Raw genomic sequence first — 634 nt, 5'->3', positions numbered from 1 at the left:
TGCAGGATGGCAAGAGAAGCTGGAAAGCAACGTGCAGGAGGAGGTTGTTTAATATAGTATTTTGGCTGCGATGGCCTGTGCCACAGGCAATGAAGAAAATGGGAAGGATGGTGACTGTGCGTCTGTCATGAGTGCTTCTGTCTGTGTGAACAGTAATGCGTCCAGCAGAGAGAAGAGCATGGTCATAGAAGCACAGAATATCTCGAGTTGGAAGGGACCCATAAGGATCATCGAGACCAACTCCCTGCTCCTCGCAGGACTACCTAAAACTAAACCATATGACTAAGAGCGTTGTCCAGACGCTCCTTGAACTCTGGCAGTCCCCCACAACATCCTTCCCTCTAAATTGGAGAGAGAGACGGATTTGATGGGTGGACTGTTCGGTGGACAAGGAATTGGCTGGATGGTGGCATCCACAGGGTAGCGGTCAACGGCTCAATGTCCAGACGGAGACTGGTGACAAGTGGTGTCCCTCAGAGATCCGTACTGGGACCTGTACTGTTTAATATCTTCATCAATGACATAGACGTGGGATCATGAGCACCCTCAGCAAGTTTGCAGATGACACCAGCCTGAGTGGTGTGGCTGTCATGCCTGAGGGACGGGACGCCATCCAGAGGGACCTGGACAAGCT

The sequence above is a fragment of the Aptenodytes patagonicus genome, unplaced genomic scaffold, assembly GCF_965638725.1.
Source record: "Aptenodytes patagonicus unplaced genomic scaffold, bAptPat1.pri.cur scaffold_82, whole genome shotgun sequence".
In the NCBI taxonomy this organism is placed as follows: domain Eukaryota; kingdom Metazoa; phylum Chordata; class Aves; order Sphenisciformes; family Spheniscidae; genus Aptenodytes; species Aptenodytes patagonicus.
Note: the sequence above shows the minus strand (reverse complement) of the source record.